This window comes from Anopheles darlingi, chromosome 3 (genome assembly GCF_943734745.1).
Source record: "Anopheles darlingi chromosome 3, idAnoDarlMG_H_01, whole genome shotgun sequence".
Lineage (NCBI taxonomy): Eukaryota > Metazoa > Arthropoda > Insecta > Diptera > Culicidae > Anopheles > Anopheles darlingi.
In genome coordinates this window covers 22,011,467-22,023,966 of record NC_064875.1, presented here as the reverse complement: position 1 = coordinate 22,023,966, position 12,500 = coordinate 22,011,467, and the positions used below count along the sequence as shown (strand labels likewise).

The 12,500-nt window shown below is 48.0% G+C and overlaps 1 protein-coding gene across 5 annotated transcripts in view; it reads left to right on the top strand.

Moving 5' to 3' along the window:
* Positions 1-12,500, top strand: part of LOC125955938 (dnaJ homolog subfamily B member 6) — a 61,825-nt gene that overhangs the window by 19,091 nt on the left and 30,234 nt on the right. For all 5 annotated transcript variants that reach the window (XM_049687289.1, XM_049687296.1, XM_049687295.1 and 2 more), the window contains exon 3: positions 1,626-1,647. The gene's annotated coding sequence lies outside the window, so the exon portion shown is untranslated. The remainder of the gene's footprint in view (positions 1-1,625; positions 1,648-12,500) is intronic.

Sequence of the window (12,500 nt, the reverse complement as noted above, 5' to 3'; positions counted from 1 at the left end):
AGAGGTAGCCGACTCAGGAGTCTCCCCTGATTCGCTGCCAGTGAAAGTGAAAGGTCCACGACGATTAGCAGAGGGATTTGGGATTAGTCAATTTTTGAAATCATTATAATTAACGATCGATGATTTTAACGATGCAACGGAATGCCTTCCGATGGTCGTCTCACTCAGGGAATATCACGCTGCGTCTCGAAAAGCTTTGGTGGTCAGGGACATGACATCCGTCTATCTGCTTAAATAATACAAAACACCAAACGGCCCAACAGCATGTGGTATCTTTTGCGTGCTACGACTTCTATCCTGTCTGTCACAATCGGAGGCTCCAGTGGTGATCGAACCCAAAACTCCAATTCTCCAGTTGCCAATTTGGTATGTAATTCATCCTACAGGCCATCCAAGAGGTTTGTTATCCGAGTGACGGTGGTTCGCCATGCTCTCGAAGTGTGATGGTGTTACTTGCGTCTGAAGGACGCACACTTTGAGGAAGAACACAGAAGAACCCCCTCCCGTAAGAGACTGAAGGGTGCTTAGCAGAGAGTTCTCGACGGCAAAGAGTGGTAACAGAAGCAGAGCACACATATGTCTCCGGGTGTGTGACTGCTATCCTCTCGCACTGCTTTGGCACGCAAGATTGATCCGCCTTAAGGGTCTGGTGTCTTGACGAGCTCTTTACTGGGGTTCGCCTTTCGCGTGTTTGCCATTTTTCTTGAAGATAATTGACTGGTAGGTTGTCCGGCATCCCGATTTTGCACCTTCCAGCTAGCTTCCCTTGTTCGTTCGTTGCTCAAGAACAACTAGACGGAACAACAACAATGATGAGGCCGACAATTGGTGAATGGAGTGTGTGCGGAGTGTGCCCCAAGTGCAAACAATTTACAGCAAATTATCTGTCGGGGGGGTGGGATGCCTGCTAGTGGAAGGTGACGATGCACACGCGCATGTGGCAGCGAGCGGCGCGACGTCCTGATGTGTTGGACACTACGCGGTACTACAGACAGTGCGTTGGTGATGAAAGATCGCGAAAGTAGATTAAATGGAAGTGAGATACGACGGCTTCACTCGCAATACAAATAGACACACACACACTCACTGCAGACAGAACAGCAGCTTTTGCTTGTTTGCCAGATGTCGCCGCCGTGCTCGTCGTTCATCGACAAGTGTGTGAGAACGTTAAGAACCTTGATCTATACTCTCCGGGTTGTTAGTTGTTGATAGGTTTGCGATGGGAATGTAAATACTGCAAGTGAATGTAATTACTGACTGACTAAGTAGTTGCTGAGGGGCCATAACCTTGATCGTTGTTGCTGGCCAATAATGGGCTCTTCACTCAGCGCACGCGATGAGAAGCAATGTTTGACTGTCAATGAAATTGGATTGACTTGGATGGTTTTTTGTATTGTGAGCCTTACCAATGTTGTTATTACAGTTTAGTGTATCTTCGATTCACTTATCTCTGATTTCTTCGTGGCTCATCAGTCTTTAACGGACACACACACACACTCGTTTCCATTCCTCCTTCCCATTGTTATCTCTCGTGCGTAACACGCACAACCTAGCTAGCTCCCCGTTCAACGTCGTGACGAATTTTTAACTAATTATTTGCTTTATCTTCTTCGTTCTCTTTCCAGAGGCCATCAACCAACAACAGAGGTTAGTTACGAAGGGTGTGGTCATCCCATTGGCTTTCCCCATTCCCCGGTGCCAGTCTACATGGTTGACCGGAACGTTTCCATCATCCATCCACCTTCTGTTAACTACCGTTTCCGGTGCTTGTTGTCTGGTTGGCTCCCTGCGACCGAGACAGGAGGGTGAGCCTTTCCGGAAGCAAAAAATCACGAACCTCCTCTCAGGGAGCTCGGTCTCGTGCTGATGATAATGTGTCACGCAACGATTGCGGCGGTGAAATGATTTCGGGCGCGGTGTGGTGTGCGTTTGTTTGTCTCTGTTTTCGATTCCCGTTTCGACCGCCACCAGTTCTCTCGCGGTCCGTCCATTTTAGGGGGCCACATTTAATTTGTAATCATTGCCCTTGGGTTTCGGAGAGGGGTAAGGAAAGTGGTTTGAGTTTATCGATGGTCCAGCGGTGCTGTTTCCGAGTTGCTTGAACGCCATCGAGCGCATTTCCAGGGTTCGTGATGCAAATGGACCTTGGTTTGTGTTCGATTTCTGATTTCACTTCCATACCTAGTCAGTGATCGCATTTCCTTCCACTGCACACTGGTGGGCTGTGGTGTTTAGTGCTGAATGTGTTTGTAGCTTTAGACCAAACCAATCGGCCCGATCCGGCATCGGGTTAATCGATTGGGGGTGCCGCGTGAAGATCAAACACAGAAAGAACGGCACCGAGCGGATGAAACGTGCATGAAATTAGATTTTCTTCCTCTTCTTTGCACAGCTGCTTGGCAAAAAATAGGTGTCGATAGGAAACGGTTCGGAAATCGGAACCAGACCAAACTAATCGCTAGTTGGTGGTTGGTGTACCTGTGCCAATCTGATTGCCACTGTTCGGGCGCGGCTTTGATCAATCGAACAGATCGATCGATTTTTGTCACCACCTCTAACTGGTTGCTGAGCAGGCAGGCAGCATGGTGGATGCGTTAGGCGATAATCGATTGTGCTGCTTGAAGTGAACTAGCGGAAGTGCGGTCACGGCTGGCGCGGTACGAAGCATAAGTGACATTGCCGGGTGACCGGAACTGTGAAGTAATGGTGTTTGCACCGTCCCGCGAAGGAGAGAGCGATATAGCACAACCATATGTTTGAGCTATATCACGTGTTCAATCGCATCGTCGACAGGAATTTCAATTGATCCAATTCACACTTCAAGTTTATTTTGACGACCGTTGTTTTCTTTTATAATGGTAGGTCGTTAAAAGAATGGAAAAGTATGGTGCGTCTACTGGAATACTATGGAAGGTATGACACCATGCTCCACTACCGCAGATTGGGTCCACTAACAACTAAAGGTTGAATAGAAAGGAAGGAGCCAGAAAGCAATTGAAGAATACCATTATTTTGTTCACCAAATACTCGTGACGAATGATGATTTCTCGAGACGTTATCCGATTTAGATATGATTATTTGTTTTTTTTTGTATACTAAACCAAGCACACAAAGAGACAAACTGCTTATAATTATGATTCAATCTGCTTCAACACACAACTGCCTTACACAACGGCGCAGCATTAGTGTGTGTTCCACAAAGAAAGCACCCGCGGAACGCACTCGCTTGCGCTTTGTCCCAAAAATCTGTGCGCGTCAGCATTAAAAACCCACAAAAGCTCCACAAGACGCACAAGCCACAAGGCAGAAGTGGCGATGGTGTACGGTTTATGGGGGCCCAATTATTATCGTTCAATAGGAAATTGCTGTTTCGTCATACGAGATTTCATTTTCATTCGGCACCAAGCCAGAGAGCGGCCCGACCGCGGAACCGTTAGATCTACGGCACCCAACATAAGCAGCACCATCCAGCTCCACATTTGAATCATCATCAGATGGAAGGAGTCGCAGACACGGGGGCAATAATGTGGTTCAAATGAAAGAGGATTGGAGTGTGGGTTCTCGGGTGCGCTCGCAGAAGGGTGTATGGCGGACTGGCGGAGAAATTATGATGCTCGGATTGGATTGTGGCGCGTGTGTTGTTGCTGATGCTGCTAGCTGCTGTTGAAATCGAGATCCAATCGACTGCGCACACTGCTCTGCTGTGATCTCGGTGGCACTGGTTCCGCTACAGCCACGACCGAGAGTCCAATTTTAATGATCTGCTTCACCAACGACGACCAACGACGGTTCCAGCCTCAGCAGCCGGGGGAGCGGCTTCGTCTTCTTAGGGTCGCTGTTGCTTCAAATTATTGCTTGGTCAACCGCACGCGCGCGCTCTCGCTCGCGCTGGCGAGATATGATGGTGGTTCGTTTGTTCGGGTTCATAGAGAAACCGAATTATAGTCATTACCATTGGTGGAGCTAATTTCTTTTGCCACAATAATGCTAGAGGTGTAAAGGGAGGATCGGGGAGATGTGGAATGCGTTGGACTGTGTTGTGCATATGTGTGTTCAACACCTATGCTCTCTTTTTCTTTCCACCATTTCACGGACCAGATTAGCCATTGATCTTTTCATTTCGATAATTATACAGACGTTTGAGGTGTGTGTGTGTGTGCCTTCTGTGCATATTGGAGTGAAGAAATGAGCAATCCCGCTGCTGATGGATGTGCACGGTGCTTGGCATGATTGAGTTGGAAGGTCGGTAGGTGGCTCCGCAGACACCTACGGGAGGAAATCTGTTTGTAATAAAATTATATCGCCCATTAGCGAGTCAGGATTAGCGCCAGGGGCCAGGGAGAATTAAGTCATCATTTTCTGTCGGCAACTGACGCGGAATTGTTCCAGTTCAAATTACGATCGATCGTAATTCGATTGCGAATTGTGCCGGAATCATGTGATTATCATGCACGATTGAAGCTTCGCCTGAGACTGTCTAAACCTAAATATTTCTATTTATTCTAGTGATGTTTGCACTTGAACTGCTAATTTCTGTGGCCGCTGCAATCGCTGCAAACAGACACGACGTCCATCACCGAAGATCGTCCGTTGCCTGCCACTGTTTGCATTCGAGCGATCGAGCGAAGGGGGGAGTCTGTTGTATTGGCAATGAACCCACCCTCCCAGAGACAACGACGGCGTCCATCCAAGTTCATCTCGTGCATGAGTCACTGGCAACGTTGAGGCGGAGACGACCTCCCCAGCCATTTAACACCCCCCTTACCATGAGCGGCTGTTTGGTTGATCATGTGGTCTGAACGATGGACGAGCAAGTGCCGAAGCCATGTGGGGCAGAGGGAACGGCCGTCTTTCTGTGACTGCATGTGCTCCCCTCGTTGAAGAAGAAAGAACTGATCAGCTCCCCAGATCGCCATTATGTGCCATTTATCTGTGCTGATGATCGTCAGTGCACCGACGACGACAAGCACACAAATGCAGCGGTAGACCACTTTTGTCAGAAGCATTCGAATGTTTGTTGTTGCTGTAGCCTTACTTCCTGGAGTGCGTCATCGCTGCAGAACGCTTCCTAGCAAAACTGACACCCATTGGACCGGAATGGAACCATAAATCGATTAGTGAACGCGACGGGGAAGTTGGCCCTGGTCGGGTTCCTGTGAACTGATCGCGAATTCGTTGGTTGGTCGGTGTGTGGGATGAATCTCAAGCGCGACCGGGCTCTAATTCTCTGAGACGCTGCCGCGTATGCCGCGGCTCTCAGGGTGTTATTGTGAGAGCATCGCGGTTTTGATGATGGCCAAGGACGTGACAATGACCGTGCGTCCGCCGCACGGTGTCCCGGTGAACGAAGTAAATATGGAACAGCAAGAGGGCCCCCCCTGGCTTTGGAGCTTCCTAGTCGCGAACCCTTTCTAACCTCATCGATCACAGCTAATGGGTGGAAGAGAGAAACATGCAAGGAAAGGGGAAGGGCATTCAAGGAAATGAAGAGGGGGAAAGAGGTCTTCGAACTCGTTCAGCGTTCGTCACCCAGCCGGTCCACAGTGGTAGGAGTAGCGCGGTCGGTCACACTTGGCCTTGTGGGTGAATTTCGAAACGTGTAAACCACCTTCCACGGTCCTGGGCAGGTGTAAGGCAAAAGTTTGTTGCCCCCCGGGGATGGTACACACGGGCACCAAAAGAAGGTGTGTTGATATATGTTCACGATCCAAATGACAGTTGTCTCTGAGAAGTCATCGGAATATATAGCGGGGTTTGTCTGCATCTGGCGGTCTAGGCGATGAGCACGGAATTGTTGCAATTACCTAATGAAACAGCAGCTGTGCTGGTAGTAGCTAGCATGCACACGTGATTTAATCAACTTTGGCGTGCGTCACGAACGCGTGATATAGTACGTATGTGTCGTGCCAAAAGGACGATTTCATCTAGACTCTCTTTTCTGACGATTTTATAAGTATCGTGATGTGGACAGATGCGACGCGTGCAGCAGTGCCCCCTAATATACGGCCCACGTTATTGAAATGTCTACTTTAATTTCAATATTCCCGTTGCAAAGGCGGGTCTGTGGAGCGAGCGAGCTATCGGGTGCTAGCAGCGTTTGTAGGAAAGAGGCATCGTTTCTCGTGACGTTGGGATGATTTATGAAGCCACATGGTCATATTTATGATGGAAACCCAGATGCGTTCCGATGATTGTGTAATGGTTTGTTCTGCTTTTCACATCGAATTCAGCCAATTGCCCCGGTCCCATCGTGTCTGTGCACCGGAAAGGACACTCCCAGGCAGAGGTTGTTTGAACGTCCGGATCACCGGTTACATGCTGCTGTGAATTATTAATGAATCTAAGATGGATAGCAATTTGAATTCGACACAATGTGACATAGCATTGAATATGAAACATGTGACACGTACGTAGTGCAGTGGAAGCTGCTCAGTTTGTGATGGGATAGAGAGTAGGTCCTCTTGGTTATGCATAGCATCATGGCCATTTTAATTCAAAATGTTACTTCCGTGCATCTGATTTCTATCGATTTACATATTGAATCTGGTACAATCATTTCAGTTAAGAAGCCCATCGGGCCCATCGTTCACCTCGAATTTCCCATCTCATAGATAGTGCCCAGCCTGGCTGTAAGCTGCTCATCAACGCGTATTGCATCCCAGTAGGGTGGTTTGAATAATACAAAAGGATTTCATTGGAGCAATAATATCTGGTGTGTATATGTATTGAGGTTGAGAGGGATCATCTCCCACACAACGAGCTTGATTTGCAAATGCATCTTCAATGTTAGTCTGTGTTTCCAGGTTTCAGGAAACGGTTCGCTCCAGTCAGGAGCGCTCCTTGCGACATTGTTGCGTGAACCGCAGACAGACCTACACTGCCCTGCCAGATGCCGAGATGGTCGTAACTTCCGTTACCGAACCGTGTACCAGATTAGTTTATAAGCGTTGCATGGTTGTTGGTATCATGTAACATCAATGCCTGTCATGATGGCCGCCTACAGCGAAGCAGCGGGTGCCCGTTAGCCTCAGATGCATGTCTCTCTCTCGATACCACCCGGTCCGCAGTAGATGCTGTTGCATGATCGATCGATGGACATCGATTGGATCCGATGCATGTTACTTAAGCTTAATGAGAGGAAGCATCATGTTACTGACGACGCGAAAGAGCACCGCTCTGCTTATGTGTGTTTGTGTGAGAAAGACAGAGGGGTAAGACGCCAAGGTTTACTAGAATAGCTCATGTGAGCGAGGAGACGTCGAGAGCCAGCGATGTAGCGATACGCAGGACCAATAGGCGTCCAAGGTGCTGGCGTAAATTACAGTGAATTACCTCACCCGGGCTGTTACATGCTCCTCGATCACCGTCACATCCTATGGTATCGTATTGGTGGATGCCTTTCTAATACAGCATATTTGTAGTCATCGTCGCGTATACTTCTTGTTGCGCATGGTTGAAGTTTATCTTTCTTCAATGCACTCGCGTGACAAGATTATGACAGATTCTCACACCAGCTCGATTTTACATCAGGTTTTAAGACCCGTCCTAGTAGTCAGTCTTACGGTAAAGAAGCCATCTCGAGTGGACCTAGGATCCAGAATCGTTGCTCAATTGAGATACAGAACGTGTCGTCAAGATGAAAAGCAACGGATTTGATCGATAGCCACACTCCACCAATCAGTGCTCGAGTGATACCGAAGATCTAAAGCAATTGCGACGTGCTTTGGCCACCGATCCATTATATTCCTGGCTCGGTCTCAATTTGCATCTCTGGAGGCGAACGCGTTTGCGGTTTTTGTGGTTGACCCCCCGACGGACTTGAGACGGCCGGCGGCGGCGGCGGCGACCGGTCTGAACACGTTCGGTAGCGTTCACGGTGGCTTCGCCGTGCCTTTCTCCTTCACCTGTGCTGTTTATTTCACAACCTCAGCAGCTCAACGTCCAGTTTTCCATTGATTCAGGAGAAAATCAGGAGCGATAGGTAATTTGAAACTAATTTGCTTTCGCGGCCGCTATCTGTTTCGGGCGAAGTGGTTTAAACGTGACTCTGGCGGTAGGTAGTCTCATTATCACATTTTCTCGCAGCTTTAGCTAGTCTGATCTTGTAATCGGTATCCAATCAAAACCAGAACAGTAGTCAGATTGTCTCTTCAATGTCTAATTAACGTCCGTCTGCTTTGGCGGTTATTGTGCAAAGATATCCGTTATGTGTATTAAGATATCAATCTACAAATGACAATATTCAAAATGACCTTGTTTAAGTTGTGGAAGCTGTTTCAAAATGTTCAAAATCGTTTGGGTTGTTTGATTCGATCGCAAGACATATCCAATAGTTCCTATTGCGTCGCCAAGTGACTGAGATTCAACTGGTTCTGCGATCCTCGACCAGATCTGCTTTGTTTAGATTCGCGTCAGATCGAGGTTGATGCCATGGAAAGGCGAAGAGTTGCTAGTGTGCGGCCAGCGATGAACTTTTCTGCCCATGACTAACTTTAAAGCGCTAGGCTCTTTGGCACACATTTTTTTTCCGGCCGCTAGCTGATCTTAAAAAAGCCCAACTAGGTTTGCAGGCTTCTTGTGGACTTACGAGCTCAGCACAAAAGTCCAACCATATGTAGCCCTAGGCGATTCGAGTAAAAGAGTGGAGCGCTATCGAACGGAGCGATAGATGAATGAGTTGTTTGCAGAAGTAAAGGAAGGCGTCTAGGAGGGGAGCTTAGAGAACCCTCCACCATCTAGTAAGGCCAGCCATGTGAGACAGAGACCCCGTTGCCGCTGCTGCAGCAGTTGGCGGTGGTGAGAAGAGGAAGATGATTGCTTTTTTTTTTGCACCTCCTCAAGGCACTTGGTATCCATCCCCACTAGAGAGGGATTCCGATGGGGGGCTACTAGGGCCTCGGGGTGCAAACCGACTTAAACTTTGCAGGCTCATGTCGAATGAATCATCCAAGTGTGACTGACGTAGCCTGCAGCTATGGATGGTGGTACTGTAGCAATGGTGGTGATGGCGCGAATGCAGTTGCTCTAGCCCGCGGACCAAGATACTGATCGCTCGGCTCACCGCGTATCCCCTCAGGTATTGCTCAGCGAAGTGGAAAACGCGAGAAAAGGTAAAACCGCGCAACGATGGTCAATTATTTCCTCAGCTCCTGGGCCAGGTACTCCAAGTTGGGCTTTGGATACGTGAGGTGTTTGCTAAGGTCCGTAAAATGGAGTTAGCCCGCAGGAAGTATATGTGACACTGATTTTGATCTACATTTTTGCACGATCCCTTCTGCTCCGGCAAACACTGTATTTCTCTTGCAATTACGCGTGGTAAGCATGTGGAATGGCTACAATGTTCCAACGCTGCTCCACTCCCTGCCAGACACGGGAGAATCTCTATACACCGGCACTCTCGGTCCACAATATTGGAGCTTAATTGGATTGGTATTAATTTGCTTATCAGCTCTTGGAAGAAGAGGGATCACACTGATTGGCTATGAGTCTAAGTTTACAAATAAGATTCCAGGCACTTAGCCGCACAACCTCTGGACAACGACAACGACCATCAACCAACCCTCCCTTTGGTGGCGGTTGTCGTCGCTCCATGATACACAACGGCTTCGGCTGCAATGTAACCGGTTTGTCTCGTTGGAAACCAATTTGAAGATAATTCAATTGTGTGTGGCAGCAGAGGAACGCACCGATACAAGGGATATAGCTGCGCGCGGCGGCAGTCCACGTTGATAAATGTTAATTAATCGTTTACGGGAAGTTGTAGTTAACCGGCGGCATCCTGCGGTCTATGCGCCATCCTTTCTATGGAAAGCAACGGCTGCTGCGTGGGCATTGGTCGGTGCGTTTAATTGAAGAGCAGTTGCGGTATAGTGAACATTAGTGGGTTACTGGTATACTCGCTTTTGCTCGTGACGGACCAAGCAACCAGAGTCTCAGGATCAACTAGCCACAATTAATTATCGTAACTAAATCGACTTCTTGGGTGCTGGTCGGTGGTTTAGCTGTCACCGCAGTTTCTGCTATTTATTGGAGTTGCCATTGCGAGCTAATTGAAACTTTGTCCACCATGGTTTTGGTTTCAATTTCTGCCGGTTGAAGAACAGTAAGTTTCTTGATGTTGCTAGCGGTATTTGCTAAACGCTGAGTCTGATCAGGACTCACGGGAAAAAGGCTCCCCCAGTGACCGAATTTCCTGGTGGCTTGCGATCAATAAGAAAACTACCCGCTTTTGGTTGGTTGGTTGGTTCTGTGGGGACTTGTTCGAAATAAATCCGTTGACCCCGTTTAATCGCGGCGAAAGTAAACCACCGCGTGACGTAGGGATGGAACCCCCGGACCCTACGAATGACAGCTAGTTCTTTTAGCTACTGACGGTGGTTCTAAGTCTCCTTCTGCCGGATGAAAAAGTAGGGAAGGACCTCATTTTTTGGGTTTCCTCTTTGGGCATTTGTTGTCGCCCCCCAAAAGCCACCCGTATGCTCTACGGTGCACGCACGCAAGCTACGTTTTAAGGTGTATTTTGTTGTGTGTTTCTTCTCGTAACCCAAATAAAGTGACCATATCTTTTTCGGTCTGGTCGGAAGTGTGGTGGTCAGGTCTTTCGTTACAGAAACGCGATCCCGGGGTGGGCTTACAAACGAACACCGACCACACGTTCGTTGGGTTCGGTTTGACTGATTTACTTTGCGTTACAACGTTGTTTGACCTGCGCTGCTAGAGTTGGGGCTATGCTGGTTGTAACCGATCGGTGACACACTGAGCAATGTCGGTTGGTGGTGTGTTTTGTAAACACAAACACAAACATGCAATGATAAAACATGCACCACCGGCACACAGATACACACACCTATACTACACCTGCAGCGTCGTAACTGTGGTACACAGTGGAGGTGAAACTTATTTTTACCTTGCCTGCGGAGAACGATCTATACCGGTAAACGCCGGCTGGGTGTTCTATAAATACCTGGCCGGTGGGGCGGTAGGCTATGGGGTTGTCAAGTGGGGGACTGAGTGAGGAACGAGCTCTTTTGTGGTCAATACTTTGCGCGTGAGCGCTGCGTGTGATTGCGTTAAGGGACGTGAGCTATCGATAGGTGTCGATGGGGTGTGCGAACTAAAAGTCGTCGAGAGAGAGAGACTGAGAGAGATGAGCGAGGTCGAGCGATTGTAAGCGTTATGGTGCCACTAGCTCATGTTGAACACACACGCACACACAGTGTCTTATGTGGCACAACGTTTGCAAAGAATGTTTTGTTGCATAAATTCAGAAGTCTAATCCAATTTTGTTGTCAGAGAGCGTTGGAGTGTGAAAAGCTTCTTGAGTTTCGTTCGTAATATTTCCTATCATAACGGTGTGTACTTAGCCGTAATGTTCTCGCCATATTATGTTATATGATGAAAAAAACCTCCTCTACTGTTTAATTTAATATGTATTTGACTATTGGATCTTCTTCCAATACAAAATATCAGTATTCGAATGCTGGGTAATATATCGTCTATTTCTATGGAATTCCGTTTTAGATGAGGACAACCAAACACCAGCTCATGAGTATGTGCTGTATATTTAATCAACATAACATACCTACGAAGAAAGCCCACAACAAATTAAAATTTATTCATACCGCTTGTTCTAAGGAGGAGCACTGAGAAAGAGTTCTTCAGCATTCTGTCTAACCCGAGAAAATCACCAAAAGGGTAATCGTCTACGTCTTTTTCTCTTATAACTATGTGTTAGGCAAATGCTTCGAATTCCCAGGAGGTCTTCTGTTGTGACCCTTGCTTCGGTACCAGCACCTTCTCCAGAATATCTCTTCCAGAGTACACGTTTGATGCGGTGGAACTCGTACGCCGTGCGTCCTCGAAATATGAATGCTAGCCTCAACAACGCGGCGGAAGTAATCATGAAATGATGGTGAATGTCAATGACCCTTCGTGGTTCGTCAAGAAGGGAGCGGGAGCATGATTTATGCGTGGAATAGCGCGCCCCCCCAAGTGGGCACACTGCTCCTCCTCCAACCAGCCAGGCACGTTCTTTGTGCCTGGGATGTGCTATGGAGTATGTGTATGATGTTGAAGCCGAACCCAGCGCAGACGTTTCTCAAAGAACATAAAATCGAAATCGTTCTGTTGTCTCTCCGTCTGGCTAGGAAGTCCGCCCCCCAAGCAACATATAAGTTCCCTACGACACCGGTAATACTTATAGGTGACCCGCGGGTTCCATCAAACTCACCACTCACTCCACTCCACGGTGTAATTTTAAGAAACCACAACTGGCAAGAACATTATGGTGTGCGCGGAGCTGAGATGGATCACAATTCTTGTGAAGGGCAGGTACCGACGGAGGAATCAAGTGCAGCAATTGCACGGCAAGCATCTTTTGCATGCACACTCTTCTTACCACTACCTTGAGGCATCCACACACGTCGTTGCGAACCACCGTCTGACGAATGCAGCGGCATTCTGTTTGATGCGTCCCTTCCAGAGCTTCCTTTAATGTGTCT